Source organism: Pseudopipra pipra, chromosome 14 (genome assembly GCF_036250125.1).
Source record: "Pseudopipra pipra isolate bDixPip1 chromosome 14, bDixPip1.hap1, whole genome shotgun sequence".
In the NCBI taxonomy this organism is placed as follows: domain Eukaryota; kingdom Metazoa; phylum Chordata; class Aves; order Passeriformes; family Pipridae; genus Pseudopipra; species Pseudopipra pipra.
This window is the reverse complement of record NC_087562.1, coordinates 13,010,639-13,026,406: the sequence shown is the minus strand read 5'-3', so window position 1 is coordinate 13,026,406 and position 15,768 is coordinate 13,010,639. Positions and strand designations below refer to the sequence as shown.

General features: G+C 41.1%; 1 long non-coding RNA gene across 1 annotated transcript; it reads right to left on the bottom strand.

The window, feature by feature from the left end:
* Positions 1–8,264: 8,264 nt before the first annotated feature.
* On the bottom strand, positions 8,265–13,601 carry LOC135422154 (uncharacterized). The gene is made up of 2 exons (XR_010434348.1): positions 10,636–13,601; positions 8,265–9,519 (listed from the first exon to the last, which is right to left on the bottom strand). It is a non-coding gene; the product is annotated as an uncharacterized LOC135422154 (long non-coding RNA).
* Positions 13,602–15,768: the final 2,167 nt, after the last annotated feature.

Sequence of the window (15,768 nt, the reverse complement as noted above, 5' to 3'; positions counted from 1 at the left end):
ATTTCCCACGCTTAAGATTTTAAAAAAATAAAAAATTAAAAAAAAAAAGAAAAGAAAAAAGAAAAAAGTGAGATCCTTTGAACATTTCTTGATGGTAGGAAAACAATAAAATAGGTTTTCATTATTCAGGCAGCTCTGGGGAACAGATTCCACACAGTGCATTTCAATGTTCCCAGACAATGAATTACTATCATAATTTGTTCTTAAAGTCTGTTTAATTGGCTTACTTAGCCACCTGTTCAGCATAGTTACCATGAAAACAGTAGTTTTGCTGAGTTTCTGAATGCCAACCTTTCATCCTTCATCCTGCCTCCTTCACCCATAAAGTATCGAGCAATACTTAACACAGATTTAAAAATAGTCTCATAGCCATGAAACAGGTATTTTAACTAATCAGGAAGGAACTGCAAAGTTATAACAATAACATTGGGACGTTTACTCACTGTCAGGTCTGCCTGTTCCTGGGTGAGCATCAATTTATTACATCCCACTGCACATACAATAATTGGGGAAAAGGTTGTGAAATAATATGCATACTTAATATATGTAAAGAGAGAGATAGATGCTACGCACCCCTCTAGCTGAATTATATCTGCCCATTTCACATTAAGAAGTTCCATAAAAAGCAGTAAAATTGTGAGAGGAAATTCAGCCAAGGATTTTGAAAGTGTTGTCCGTACTTTCAAAAAAAAAAAGTTAACAGTAGAGTTAAAGGCATGAACTTCAATTTAGCTGCTCTTACCACATTAAAAAAAAAGTTGTAAGGCACTGGGGCACCCTTTGTTGCCTGCCATGAGTCAGATTGCTTTCCTTGAGACCAATGTAAAGTATTTTTGCAGAACAGCAGATCATGAGAAGGAGAAGGGTTCAGCAGTGGAGCATAATTAGCACTCTCTAAAACTGGAGCTACAGTGTAAACAGCTCGAGTCTTCACTGCACAAAGCAAACAAACAATCCCAGCTGAGAATTCCCTGGCAGGGATCGAGCAAATACAGCCCTTGCTGCTGACTGCTGTTATTGCTATGGTTGCTTAATCTAAACAGACAGCAGCATGTAAAAATGTAAATATTTGATATTTGTTAATACAGTCCTAAGTTATTGCTCTAGTTGGCTGGTTGGGTTTCATGCATAGGGATCCTATGTGCAACTCGCTCGTCATACATTTCAGCGGAGGAGTATTTTTAAGAAGCCATTATCTAAACTGCTGATGTAATAAGGCACTGGTATATGAAATACACTTAATAACTCAACTTTAGTTATTTATTGTGAGCGAGGGTGCATTCTCCTTGATTCCATTTCCCAGCAAAATATAAGTGGAGCTTTCATCATGAGTGCTTGAATTTATGGCAAGCAGACCAAGTGACATTAAGAAAGCCACACAATCCCTTCATTCAGGCTTTAATAAGGAAGCCAAGGAAAAATTATCCAAGCTGGTTTGCGGGTGACAGCACAAGAACTTTTTGGAGTCAGAAAGTTAGCACGGAGGCTCCCTGTCAGCCCATTAAAAAGCAAGGTTGGCATTCCCAGATATTGGAACCATGTGTGCAGAGGAATTTTTCTTCTGGTAAGACATTCCAAATATTGTCCCAGAGCCAAACACTTTGGTGTTAGACTAATTTAAGCAGTATGTTGGAATCAGCTCTCAGGACTTTGATCATATGGAGATCGTTTGTTACAAATTGAACTAACCCAGTCTCTATTTCTGGTGGATCAGAACTATGGATTTGTTGAATTAAATGCCTCATTTAATGCAGTTTGCACATGAAAAGAAAGCTGCACTCAGGAATCTGATAGTGAATTTTTCACCTAACCAACAGGTCTACTTTTTTATTACTTTTAAACCTAATCCATACTCAGTCCACACTGTTCTTAATAAGCCCGAGGCTGTTTGGAGTGAAGGTTTAAATCAGCTCGTATGTTATGGGGGGAAAGCATCACTGAATTATCAAACCGTGTAATAAGGAACACATTTGAATCCAATTCTAGAAATAATTTTATGAAGAAAAATAAATTAGTCCTCGGTTGTTATTTACCATCCAAATAGCTCAGTGCTCTTTCATGACAGCAGTGGACGGAAAGCTGAAAAATGATTTTGCAGACATATGATTTTCTCCCCGCCTCTCATTGCTATCCCCATTTTTGCAGCTGAGCTATTGTGAGGGTTAAAAGTGCACAAAATAAAGCATTTCCACATATGGCTGCACTTTCTTTTCATTTCTTGAAGTTATAATGTCTTTAACTGTTGATAATGATATTATAAACTGTCATTTAGTGCATTTTGAGTATATTAAATACATGAAACAAAGATGTGTGGTTCCAGCTGGACCCTGATCAGAAACACTGAGATCTGATTCACTAAAACTGCAGATAGCAACATGCAGAGCTTGTGAGGAGCCTCGTGGAAGAGGTAGTAGTTGCAATGGAAATAGAATAAAATAATTGATTAAAATAAAGGAACCTGACATCAATTATTACTCCACTAGTGAGATGAAGCTGAGAAACAGGTACCCAAGTGATAACTAATGGAAGAGTCATTGGCACGCTGCTACACAGTGGACTGACACAGGACTTGAGTATATCACAATTCTCTGCCTTGGGGAATTCAGGATTTACACTGTTTTCAACACATTTTCATCTGGAGTCTCACACAAAATAAAAGTGGGAATGCCAGCAATTCCCAGGAACCCTTCCTCTTGGTCCCATGGGAATGTACACAACAGAGCTGATTTGGAAGGAAATGGGAACACTGTTTTCTGCCCAGAAGGGGCAAAATTAATGTCTCCAACCTCACAACTTTGAAAGGACCCTGTAACTGAGTTAAAAATCTCTGATCTATGGATACAATTTTTAAAGATGTCTTATTATTTTACTGATTTAGAGATAATGTTCCTTGGTATAAATAGTCTCAGTTAGTTACAGGTATATGTGGCCAGTGCAGCTGGAAAAGGAACGAAGATGAAAGGGGGGGGAAAAAAAAAAGGTGAAATCACTGTCCAGATATAAATCCTGAGCAAGACCCTTCCTTTCAAATGATCAAGACTTTTATTGGGTCTTAGAAGAAAGGAACTTAAAATAGGGACATGCAAATAATGTGACAATCCCCTATGCCTGACCAAGGCAAGCTCAATCCTCAGCTCATGCTGATCAGGGTGCTTGCACTGTAATAACACAAACACCAAGGAAACACTACATTGTCCTCAGCCAGGCCATGGGGGGGTGATGGTGACATTGGCACAAGTGATACCAAACACGTCAGATGAGGGAAGCAATAAGTGTGTCATGCCCTCCAAATCCCATCCTGGGTTGGGGAGCGGGAAGGATCTCCCATGGATCGCTTGTTCCAGCTCTCATTGCATGCACAGAGCAGAGTTCATCCTTCATAAAAAAAAGGGAAACTGTTCCTTTAAAAAAAAAAAACAAAAACAAAAAACAACAAACCAAAACAAAACAAGTTATCTAGCAGATACTGATTTATACACACTCACACACACTTATATATATATTTTATTGGCAAATAAAGAAAGATCAGATCTTTAATGAAATCAGGATGGGGTTTGGAGGTGAACTCGAGCTGAACTCCCCAGATTTTCATGGAACTTCAATTAAAAGGGTTTCAGAGGAGTTGCTGAAAGCCAAGCACTTGCCATTGAAAGCTTAATTTAAAATGAGAAGCATTTTTACACCACATTTCTCAGTGAAATTCCATCCCTGATCCTTATTATATATTTTTTTCTAGAACAATATTTTTGTTTTCTTTTTCAGATAAGCTGTGTAGCAATGTATATAAATTTTATCCTCTGGTGTTATGACCAGTGCACACATAGTGGCTACAGTAACAGAAGAGATCATCATTACTGTGCAGAAAATTATCCTCTGCACTCTAAAACTAGTGGTGAAATTTCAGTCAGATCTTGTTATCGTGTACAATATACAAGGATTTAGATATCTGATAAATGCTAGAACTAGCAAAAAATGTGGTTTCAGGCAAAGGAGTGAAATCTAGCTTCAGAAAACAGAATAAAATAGTTAAAAATAAAGATGGTGGTTTAATTTCTGCTTACCAGTCTATTTTTATTCAATCCCAGGAATACAAGGTTAATACAAAGCCTCACTGTAGGGCTCTTTTGAATACCTGGGGAGTCATGCAACTCAATCTTTGAGCTTTGCTTTCAAAATGTATCCCTTGCTTGATCAGATGCACTATAATTCAATCTGAATGTCAGCTTCTGGATGAGGAAAGGGGACACTAACAGTGTTTGAAGACTGAACGAGTCTGGACAGTGGATCCAAGAGTATCAATGGCCCAAAGGCATTAAGGGAAATGATCTTGTTTTAACCAGGTACCAGGAAACAAATTACTTCAAAAACCATTTAAATAAATAATACTTTACTGTATAATGAAATATGATGGAATAGAAATTGTGAAACTGTTTTAAATAATGATGGGGGGAGGTGTGCCTAAAATAACAGAATCCAGCACTTGGTAACTGTGTCAGGGACACAGTTACCAAGACAAACTTTAGTTCTTGTGGAGTGGAACCTCTCTGCCCAAGCTATCTGCGGTGCAATTGAATAATAACAGATCTGCAAACCATAGCTGAGCTCTTGGAGCTGACATGTAAGGAGCAAGCACTGTAGTTTCATGGTCCCACATGCAAATGGCAACAATAAATAGACTGAAAGGCCTTGTTCCAATTAAAACATTAATTTCACATATTTCCTCCATTTTTTCATTTTACTCTGATCGTTTCTTCTGTTCTCACTGTAGACCAAAGATTTTTAAGTCATTTAAGAAAAGGCAAAACCACATTGTCCTAAAAGTCTCTCTAGTCTCCTCTTCCCAGCAGATTTGTGAGAAGGCTCAAGAGGAGGTCTTCCTTTTTTTACCCTTTCGGGAAATCAGCTGTGCCCTAGTACCTTCTTTTTCCTCATTGCATTTACACATTTGGAGTAAACTCCAAAACTGTGCATTTTTGTACTCCAGGAGGTGAACTGAAAGTTCAGATTGCCAAACATGGATGCTAGGAAAGTTCAGAGTGCTGGATTGTCTCCTATGGGACTGAAACATGGTCTTAAAATTGTGCAAATACTCAAAATATTCAGTTTTGTCATTGTTTGTGCCCATGAGAGCCTCCTCCTTTATTCCCCAGAGGTGGATCTTGCCCTGTTGAAACTTCATAATGTGAGAGCATCAGGAGGCAGCCTTTTTCAGGCCAGTATTATGTGACTTGGCTGGTGATTAATGCAAACCCCCTACCAGAGCCTAGGACTGAAAGGCTTCCTGTTAATGATGCCCATAGCCCTCTGAGCATGGCCAGATATCCAGCAGGACAAGGCTCTGGAGAGGGGTGTGGCTGCAGCTTTGCTGGGTTGACCAAAGCACTCAGTTCATGCTGGATGTCTATGGATGGAGCAGTAATTGGGTAGTTGTGGCATGAAAAGGGGGCATGTATTATATATTATACATATATGTATTATATAATATATAATATTATATATTATGTATTATTAAATTTTATATTTTATAATATTTAAAATCAAGGTATTTTGGGTTGGTACCAGAGGCCACCACTGGGATTGACACACCACTGGACCATGTGCTTGGACAAGTGTTTAATACAGAAACGAATAACCTGGTATGAGTTAGAGGAAACAGCATGTGAGCTGGTGCCTCCCCCTCAGCCTGCTGCACAGACCAGAGCTAACACCACCTAAAGCAGGCTGCTTCCAAGATGTCCAGAATTTCATAGACAGCAAGAACCTCCCAGTTGATGTTTTCAGCCTGCTACAATGCAGCAAGGGGAAAATCAAAGTAGATTTTTCTCTCTGCTCATACCTTCCATTCACATAGTTTCTGATTTTACAAAGAAGCTGATGCTATTTAAAATGCCAGATCCATTAAATCTTTTGTTTTCTCTAAATAAGAAGAAAATGGTTGCTAGCAGTTTTATGGGAAGCCATCAATCCTTCCCAAAGCAGCTTACTGTACAGAAGAAAATAAACATTGCTGTGTATGTAAAGCAGAGTAGAAAGGCTGCAGTCATGGGCAAAGCACTGCTGTCTTTAGCAGTAGCATATTAAAGACAAATGTAGTCCACTGAAAGTGACATAAATAAGTGGATTTCCCATCTGAAACATTGTTTTTAGCAAGAGAAGCTTTTAATCCCCTTAAGTTCATTTCTAATCTGTCTTGGAAGTGCTTGTCTAAAGAATATTACATTGATATAAGGGATTTAATTTATTAAAACTAAACAGCAGCCAGCATACTACTAAAGAGTATCTTGTACGCAGTACTCTCCCAAATGAATAAAGCTGCTACAGGTAGAAAAAAAAAAGTGCACAAACACTTGGCACAGAATTCATTAAAAATTCACACATTATGTTCCTACGCTCTCTTGCTCACTGTGCTTTTCCCAATAAAGCAAACACTTTAGAATTCATAATACCTCTTTATCCCATGTGCACAAATGACCTCCTCTCCTTTATGCACCTAGCAAATGAACAAGTACAAAAGGGAATAGAGTAAGCAGAAAACTAAACATGCCCTCTCCTACCCAAGAGCATAAAGAGAGGGCAAGCAGAGGTTCTCTGAAGGTTTAGAGCAGCCTCGACCAAGATGCCAGTGCTCCCATCAGTTTTGGCCAGTGCATGCTACATAGACAGCATCAATTATAGAGTTTGTCAGTCAATTAATTTTAACAGATTTTTCTTAAAATAGCAGGTGAAGGAAACAAAGGCTGCCTTCAAACTATGTTTAAATCACTCATTAAGCCCAAGTTTGGCAGACTGTTTAATAATCAGCAAGAAGACAACCACCAAATGACAAAATAGCCTTCTTGTCTCTTCCCGAGGGTATGGAAATTTCTCTGTGTTTCTAGCAGCCTACCTTGACACACCATGAGACATCTCCCTGGTTTCTCCATGAGTACTTTCAGTATGTAAGGTTCCAAACACAGCAGTTTCAAACAAGGCCTCCAGAGATCTTTTAATCCTACACCCTAATTATAGAAAAAACTCGCAGAAATTTTGTGAAAATGAGTAACCAATTGTCATAAGGGAAGATTTAGTCCACCTACACTTTCAAAAATTTACTTTTCCGTATAAGGCCTCTTTTCTGAAGTGTGCAGTGCAACATAGAATAGATCTCCAGGCTTTTTTTCCTGTGTCTTGCCAAAAGAGACATTATTTACGGAGAAAGTTCTGCTCTGCTATGGGACAATGTATGAGTTGTGACTCACATTACCCCCATTGGTTCCTTCTGAAGGCACAACGGAAGCATACTGTTACAAATGAGATCAGTATTTGGTCACGTATTGTTATCGCGCTGGATCTCAGATGAAATTACACATGACATCGTTTCCGTTCGTTTCAACAATGGCCAGCAGCCATACAGCCTCCAGTTGGAGCCCACATAGCTTAAGGCAAATAGGGTCAGGATCGGTCAACGCTGGAAGGTCTCCAAAGAAAACCACGAGGCAGGCGGAGGTGTTATCCAGGGATTAAGATCTTAAACCTGCAGAGAAATATGTTCATGAGGAGTCAGTCTATTAGTGGACGTTCTCTGCGAGGCAGTCTTGGGTCAGTGCTGGTGCTGACTAAACACACCCCCGTGGCAGCCTGGGAGAAAAAAAGAGTCAGCACATGATACCAAAGTAGAGGGATTCTCATCCTATTACCCACATGCAGCCAAGGAAGTTCCAGCAGCGTGGGTACATGGTGGTGTGAGTAGGAGGACTGGATGTCCTGAGCTCTTGCAAAATAAAAAGTGTCCATGAAAGTCAGGGGCTATCACAGGAAATCATTTTTCACTGGGTCTTATATACGTGCACATTTTAATGCAATAGCAAAGGGCCATGACAAAAATGCTTGTCTATAAGGAAATAATTAATTAGCACAGAAAGTAAAGTCTTCTGCCTAACAGGAAATCCCTTTTCTTCCCTGCATTCTTCCCACCATTTTAGATGGTGCTGTAGCACAGTCAAGTGGTACTTACTGACAATTTTATTTTGGGTAAAAGCCCATGAAAATATTAAAGCATGAACAAGTCATCAAGTCAGTTTATGAATCAATATACAGATTTCCTCCATGCCCATAGCTGATTTCCATAACCATGAGCGTGCTGAAATCCTGTCTAGATGCCAAATCAATTTTTCTTATATATGAACATCACAGCTACTTGAGAAAGGGAATCTGTGCCAAAAACCTCACGCTCTTAACTAATTATTTCTGTGACTCCCTCCTTGCAAAGCACAATGACTGCCACATAAATACACACAACATTTATTAGGAACAGGCACACTTCCCACAGGTTCAGCCTGAGTGCAGCAGCATCCCTGACAAGCTCATCTTCCCAAAACGTGCAGCCAGCCTTTATCACAAGAAATAGTTCTGCTTTTCCCAGGACTTTTTTTGCTGTGGAGTACTGGAGAACTTATCATCTCAGGCAGGGCAGCCAGGAGGGAAATTCCCAGCTCTCCACAGATGCATCCTGCAGAGACAACTGTTGTCTGGCATTTGCTTTCACTGGTCATTGCTCCCAGTCTTGCCTAGTGTCATTGTGCCCGCCCACATGCCCCCCTCTGCATAACATCCAGAGAGATATATCTCCTCAAAGATGAAAAACCTGTTAGATCTCCTGGTCCAAATATATTGGTAACATCAATTTGCACTAATTTTGTCCTCAAGACTTTAGCCCCTCACATGTGTGGATTACAGGAAATAAGCAATAGTGCTGCTGACAAGCTCTGCCATGACTCCTTTGCCACACAGCCCTCCCCCTTGGGCAGGGGCATGCTCCTGATGGGACATCCTGCTGTTCCCAGAAATGGCACTGCTCCATGAAGTCATCTCAGGGACTCCCTCTCACCCAGTCCAGAGCAGAGCTGCTGTCTGTGGCAGCAAGATGAAAACAATACTTTATGTAAATAATGAGGAACTCACCATTGATGCAGACAGTTCTGAAAGTAAAAGCAAACAGATTTGGCAGCGAGAACCATTGAGAGGGTCAATAGGGAATTCATTCTGCAGGGCATTTCCTTGCAAGGCACCTCAGAACAAATGTTACACAAATACCGCCAACACAGAGCAGGAGAAAAGTGAGGTTAAGGTACCAGCCCAGCACAGATGACCAAGCAGAGGGAAGACAAGAGGTCATCAGGACAACAGGGCTGAGGAGATGTGGGTTGGTGTTGACAGGCTAAAAGTATGCTGATGTAATGAACTAGCATTGCACAACAGGGATGGCACTGGGGTAGGGGATGGTTGGGTCTTGGCTGCAGCCTCCAGTTGTTCCTGGGCTTCCTGGATTTCAAGCACCCTTTTGCTTCTGTGGGGGTGTGCAAGTGTGTCTGTGTGTGTGTGTAAGCAAGAAGAGCTAACCTAAGCTAACCCTTCTAGGCTACTCTTGAGTCAACAAGTCTTGTTAAAAGAGCGTGAGGTCAGTGATGGACTAATGACTCCTGTGGGGTGGCATAGGTATTTGTTTCTTGGTATTTCTTCACATTTTGAGTTTCCATCCATCTGAAATAAAGTAAAATCAAAATTATAAATGCAAAATAATATGCAATATAATAGAGATTATAATAAAATTATACAATAATTTTGGCAGATACATTAATTTATTTAATTCTATAAACATAAATATATAGCATAATAAATAAATATTATGCTAGACAAATTATAAATAATGTTATATAAAAACCTGCCTTAAAACAAAGGAGGTAAGGAGGATAGGAATCCTTTGCTTCTCTGGGAGGGTAGGAGCAGAACTCATCTCAGCCCACTTCCCCTCCCCAGCAGACCCTGTGGGATCATGTAAAACATCCAGCTAAACTGGCCCACTGGTAACATTAAGGTTTTGAAGAAGAAAGGGTGTTTGTTAAAAAAATACTACCCTTGTCTTTCATAGGTAGCTTCTGTCATTGAAAAATAAAGTGGATGAAGAAGAGGAAAAAAATCCCTCCCTTGTGTTCCACATCAATATATACTTTCGTTGAACAAACTGCTGGCCCCCACTGTCCCACCACCCACAGCCTGAGCTCTTGGCTACCCTTCCCATGTACTCCCCTTGAGGAAGAATGAGTTTTCATCATTTCAAGCACTAGCAGTAACAAGAAAAGGAAATGTCCTACTCAAATGTCTTCCAAATCGCCACATACATAAGTTACAAATTAAATATATTATGCAAAAATCTGAATCACTCATATAAAGCAAGAGGACAGAGTGTGTTCCAGGCTGCCTGGTGATGTGCTGGGTATCTGAAGAAGGTCTGAGGGGAAACTGCTTCCTTCATTATAAGGTGTGGGGAAGGTTGTGCATTGTCCTTCACAATGCATTTGCAGGAGAAGATGCCACCCAATGAAAGGTTGACACCAGGTGGTGCATTCACTGCCTGAGTCAGGACTGGAGTCCAAGTCCCCCAAAAATTAGTCGAGAGCAGCCTGTCGCTGTGCCACAGCCATGCAACGAGGCTCTGAGCATTGAAGCACTAATTCTGTGGCACATTCTGGTGTTCAACAGCCTTGGACCACCACCCCTGAGGATTGGTTATCTATGAGGATTTGTCAGAGTACATGTCAACAGGCACTCTCATACTCTCTCCTATTTTATAGTTGTTTCACTTCACTGGTGACAAACCTCTGTCCCATCCACCGATCCTCATCTTTGACTTCACTGATGACAAAGCTCTGCCCCCTGTGTTGATCCTCCAGCAGGCACAGGATGCTGCCAGCCAGGAGCTGCACGCTGGGAGTTTACACTCTCCCTCTCTGCCCTGACCCAGCTGAGCTGTGGCACAGGAAATGCCGCAGCCATCACACGCTGCAAGGCCAGGCTTCTCCAGATTCCTGTCAGGGAGAGAACAGGAAAAGTCGGTTTTGAGCCAGTGCTGTCTGCTCAGACTGAGCCCTTCTCAGAGGACCTATGAAAATTGTCCATGTTCCCTGGCAGGGCAAGCAGTCCAGGACACCTCTGGGGTACAAAAGGCAGAAAAGCGCTCCCTAAAAAACTTTGCGAGCACTGCAAAAATTGTAACACTTGAGAACTGCAATGCTGCAAGCAGGCTGCATCTTACCCAGCAGAGACCTTTTTAAATCGTTCTTTCAGAACAAGCACATATGGCCCCAAGCTCTGTACATCAACCCATGGCACCTCCGAGAAAGAAATAATCCAGTAATTGGTTCCAACGCATGGGCAGTGCCACTTTGTAACATCATCTTGCCATTAGCTAATATAAGCTAAATACCTAAGTAGAAATAAAAACTACAGACAGGACAAAGCGTGCCTCTGTAACAAATCCATAGCTTTCTGGGTACTTGGCACATCAGTATCCTAATCAGTATCCTAATTCTATTACAATCTAACGGCCAATTCTCGATCTAATGGCATTACAGCTGAAGAACTAAAGCACTTACTATGACTCAGAACTTACTATATTCTACCTCAGTCCCGTAGTTTATATAAGGAGATCATAACCTCCTCTGGCACCATAAATAACCATGCCTCTGCAGCAGCAGAGCCAGGCACAACGGACAAAATCATCAAAATTGCTAACCAAATAAGCAAAAGGAGTTATTAAAGAGCGCTTAAGCTTCCACATGTTTATTTTCAATGATTTCCACTGCGAGCAGTGCCTTGGCTCTCCCAAAGAGCCAGGACACTGATTGTACTCTCATTAAACAATGCTCTGTCATCAAGCCGAGACGCTGGATAAAATGCATGATTATTAATCCTTTCAACGTAATTATAGATGACAAGAAATAAAGAGGGGAGACCGCACCAGTGGAATGACTTTGCTCATAAGAAGAGGGAACAAACAAGTATGATTGCAGATGTTATAAATGGTTCTAATTCAACTAAGCTGTAATTTTTTGTTTTCCAAGTAGCATCCATTAGGTTTCACCAATAGCTATGAATATACACTATTTGGTCAGTAAGACTGGAATTCTAATAGGTATAGAAGGCGGCAGTGCTTTTATTGAAAATAAAATTAATTAGACTTTTACTTCATTGGCAAAATTAGTTTTTGCTTGGACAAAATGACAAACTCAGTCAGAGCTTGGCTGATAATCTGGTGACCCATCTCCAATTTATGGTCTCCATGCACATTTTGTGAAACCATGGTTATGCCTTTGGCTTCCTTTCCTTACTCGCTGTGAGTGAAGGAGCCAGGCACAGACATGGCCTGTGGTGTGTTGGTGACCAGGACAAGAGTTTTCAGCTGAAAAGAGAAGGAAATAGCTTTATAAGAAACAATATTCTCTGTCCTCTTTTCAAGAGGCTGTGGAGACACCACGTGTGAAGGGAGGCTAAGCTATGGACTTCCCGAAGGAGAAGGATACATTGATAACCCCTGATTTCTTATGCTGTCTGCAGCAAAGAGTGGGAGGTTCAGAGATCATTTACAAAGCTTGTGTGACTCACTGGACTGCTGAGTCCTGGACAAGGTGACACAAGTGTCTCAGAAAAATATTCCTGAGCTACAGAAGAGTTGTGGGGTGAGTTGGGGAAGGGACAGAGGACCAGGGCTACAGCACAACTGTGATAAGTGATTACAAGACGGCAGCGGGAGCTGCAGGAACACGCGAGGGTTTGCAGCTATGGAGCCTTTGCTCCACCAGAATTGATACCAGATGACTCAGCTGTACAAATCTGATACAGAGCGCACTATGGGCATGTGACTGCTTCTACCAAATTAGATACAGCACATGATGTGAGCCTGTGCCAGCTTCACTCAGGCTGTTGGGAGACAGACAATTAGGATGAAGAGTCTTTCAGACAGTGTGGAATAGTCGGCTACCACCTATTCAAATGGAGAACTTTCCCTCAGGCCTACTCCTCCAAAATGGTGAACCAGCTTAAACCTGTGGTGTTGGGATATTCTGGAACAGTGCTTTGCATCGTGGGACCATGATGTTTTCCATTCAGTAGCTGGACAAACAGAGCCAGATGAGCTGTGTCCATGACAGCAGTGAGTGCTGCATCCCACGCAGGCAGGGGGGCATGTGTGGCACACTCCCACAGCCAAGGGGCTCTGCTCTAGCAGCTGAGAACAGAAGAAAAGAGAATTAATTTCTACCTGAGACCCAAGACGGCAGACGGTGTTTAGAAGTTTGACACTTTCTTATAGGCTTGCTGTAGAATATATGCCTAAAACTTAGACTCTACTGCTTGCAGCATCCAGGAAACTCTGATTTGTAAAACTGATGAAAACCAAAACAACACACACTCAAAAAAACCCACAAACCAGCAACCCAGATGCCAACCCCAAAACTTCTGGCCACTTCATTCAAGGCTGTTTGTCATTCTGCTTATCACTGCCACCAACATTTTGCTTAGTCTTGAAGAAAACGTTGTCATTCCACAGTCAGATGTTTTTACATGTACATCCATCATTGCCTCATATATCCTGACCTTAGTTAAAACTTATGTTTTCTAAATTGCACTTTTATGTTGAGCAAGCCCTTAGGCTACACTGTTAAAAGTTTACATTGAAAAATCATTTATAATTGGTTTGTTTGAGTTTGCCTGCTTTGCTTGCTCCAAAGTCACCAGAAAGAGCAGTATTAATTAGCAATGGCTTACATGTAGTCTAGACAATAAAAAATTGAATGATTTTACCTTTTTTAAAAGCTATAAGCATCTTAGCAGTTCTAACAAATGAGTCTGATATAAATTATATTTAAGGCAAAAAAAATTGCAATGTAATTTACAACAAAGCTTCTCTACTTGAATTATTTATTTTTTCTTGAAATATTTTCATATACACACGTTGCTCAAATAAAAATATGTTTATTGGGAAAATGAGACAGTCAACAAAAAATTTTAATTAATTCCATTTGCTATGCAATAGCTTGGTTGGAGAATTAAACAATAAATTTCAGTTTATTGCATAATGCCCTAAGTTTGACTACAAAAGACTTGTTTTCATTTGGGGTACATAATGATGACAATTGCACAGAATTTTTAAATATCTCTCACAACAAAAAACTTTCCAGAGCTCTAGCAAACCCTTCACTGCACATATTGTTTCAGCAAAATTAAGGAGGCAGTTCGTCTGGGTTAGACACTGAGGGATTGAGCCTTTAGTTCCAAACATCCTCTCCAAGTGTCTGACATAACTTTGCAAAGCCTTATTAAACATGTATTAATGAATCATTGGAGCTGATTTTATTTATTCACAATGTCACTGCAAAGAGACATGGGAGTTTTGGATCACAGCGTTTTGCAGCAGATGATGTTATTTTAGTTCATAATTGGTGGTGACAAAGCCACAAAACAGTTAGAGCACTTTTTTAATGCCAAGAAAAATATAATAGCAGGCACAGAATTTATCTTACATCTACCTTCATTTTGAAACAGATTGTTTTGTCATCCTTGAGGAGATTGACAACAGATCACAGTTTCTGTATCGGTTTGGATCATAGCTCACTGCCTGCCCAGACCACATGTGTTGCAGTTTATCCTGCTGTCACCTGATACCCCGGAGGTCAGCGTGGCGGGGGGTGCGGAGGAAGAACTGACAATACAGAAATGACTGCGAGCAAAAGGCATTCTTCGGGGCTGATTCTGATCTCAGAGCAACCAAAGATCAGCATGTATTTAAACAGATAGGGTTACTTTAAATAAATGTACAGTAGCAAAAATTCCAGGAAACCCTAAGGCAAACTGGAAAAAATACTCTGCTCTGTTTCCTTGTAGTTCTTTCCTATTTTGTACTGGGGAAAGAAAAAAAAAAAAAAAAAAGAAGTGGTTTTTTTCCCCAACACACGGGACAGCTGAAATGAGGAAAAGAGGGAGGACTAACATGCTTCTACCGGAGGGCTTAACCCAGCCCAAAGACAACCTCTAACTCAAGAGACATTCCCTTCTTTCATCTCACTCATTTTTCACTGACAAAGGCAACAAACTGCAGGCAAACAAAGACAAGAAATGTAAAGCTCCATCCTTGAGCTGTTTCTTGATCCCTTTCCTATTTTTACCTCCCGTCTTCTGTTCTTCTCTTACAGACCCATCCTTTCCCAACAGCTCTAGGCACACATTTTTGAAGTAAATGAAGCTGATTGAGATCTTGCTGACCCAGGTTAAACGCAGATTCATGTCATGAAAGCCAGAGGAGCTGTATCAATATCAAACCGGTGTGAACAAAAGTAGAATAAGACCCAGTGGCATAAAGGTATGGAAACATATATGTCCCAGTTGCCTTTTATTCACATCAGTTTAATGTTAATGAGGTGCCATCGGCTTCAGAGAAATGGTTCCTGACTCACACAAGTAGAAGTAATTGGAGATGCCAACAGCCCATGTGTTGTTTGGCACTGCTCTCCCTGTGCAGTGCAGGAGGAGAAGTGCCAGGAATGTCTTTCCCTGCCTGACCCTGCCTGAGCCCTCTGCCCTGCTCCCAGCTGAGGTTATTCTTGCCCACCTGCTCTGGCAAGAAGCTCCTGCACACGCGCTTGGCGTCAAGCGCCACCATCGGGTTCTCCCCATCCTTTGGCACCACGCGCCGGTACGAGGCCAGGGTACAGTCACTGGCTCCATGGCACAGCCCCTGTTTCCACACACAGCATATTTCCCCGTGAACAGCCCCCAAGTGCCTATTTGTACCTAGACTTGCTGCCAGGTTAAAGAGCAGTTACTACAGGTAGAGGGAAAGAAATATTTTACAGGTTTGTAATTCATTAAAGCACTGGACCTGTTCCAATATGGTCTACTGTCAGGTAGGAGAGAAGGGAGACATGTTCAGACTGTGGTCTACAACAACACACCTGT